A 1,273-nucleotide genomic window follows, 5' to 3' on the forward strand; every position below is an offset into this window, starting at 1 on the left:
TAGCCTCTTTTTGCTACACTGTTCTTGTGAGAGTTAGGTGTATCCTATTCTGTCCAATCTTTCTCTGATTAAAAACTTTGCCTGTCCCTCAATTAGGAGTTATTTTGGGGGATTAGAGATGTGTGCTAATGTAAGTCTAAAGTTCCCCCGGGGGGATTATGTGTGGCTTGTCTGTATTCCATCCAGATCACACAGACATAGAAAGTCTTTAGATGTGATTATAGCAGCCATGTTTCTGAATTAAAATTCCTCTACAATTCTATAAAGATTTTTGGGATTCCATAAAACTTATAAATAATTCAGAGATCATTCGTATCATTGCGTTTACAAAGCACCATAGAATAATGCTAATAGAGCCCGTGAGGGAATGGCTGTAAAGGGGAGAACACACTTCTTATGATTACTTTAATGAGAACTCAAGTTACATTTGACATAGGCTTCACAGTGTAGTATGTACTTTTCAGGGCTATTAACTATCTTTTAAAGTGAAAGTCACACTATGACACTGATACAAGATGTTCAATAGAAAAATACCAAATGAAGATTGATGCTTGCAGTCTTTATACCAAAAGAACATCTATTGTGTGTGTCCCAAAGAGATAAACCATAGAACAAAAGATAAGTGAGAACATGTCTCATTTCCATCACTGCTGGAAGACTCATATATATAAGATTCCACTTTATGACACAGCTGGAGAATGTTATTACTGAAGTAATTTGAAAAGAAGTTCAGAGTCAAATATAAAAGGGGAATTTTTCTTTCTTTGAAAATTTGCAAACAAACAACAATAGAAAATCTGTCTCATATGATTGGGAAAATTCTCGATATTACGTAGCTGAGAAAGGGGGTTTCAATGTATCAAGGCCTGTCCAAAGTATTGCAAAAACTTTTCTCACATATATCACTAGCTACAGCAGGCCTCAGGAGGGTAAAACTCAACCAGGTACTCAGGCACTGGAGAGTAGCATTTAAAAGTGCAGTTAGAGTCAGTTTTAATGAGGGTGGGTGTTTCTTAACTCCACAACTTACTATACAGTCCATAAGACTTAAAGTTACTCAATTTCATTATACATCTGAAGATACCTAACCAAAATTTAATTGCCATATATTATTTCTTCAAAATTGTTTCATTGTATTGTCTCACATGTCTAAAAAACATAATCATGTTCAGACCTTTCTGTTTTCCTTTCTTGTTTCTCATCTTTTCTGATGCCCTCCTTCCTTTCCTTACATAGCCCCCTTCTATTTTCAAGTTTTGTTTTTTAAATCTAG

Source organism: Acomys minous, assembly GCF_964271855.1.
Source record: "Acomys minous genome assembly, chromosome: 4".
Lineage (NCBI taxonomy): Eukaryota > Metazoa > Chordata > Mammalia > Rodentia > Muridae > Acomys > Acomys minous.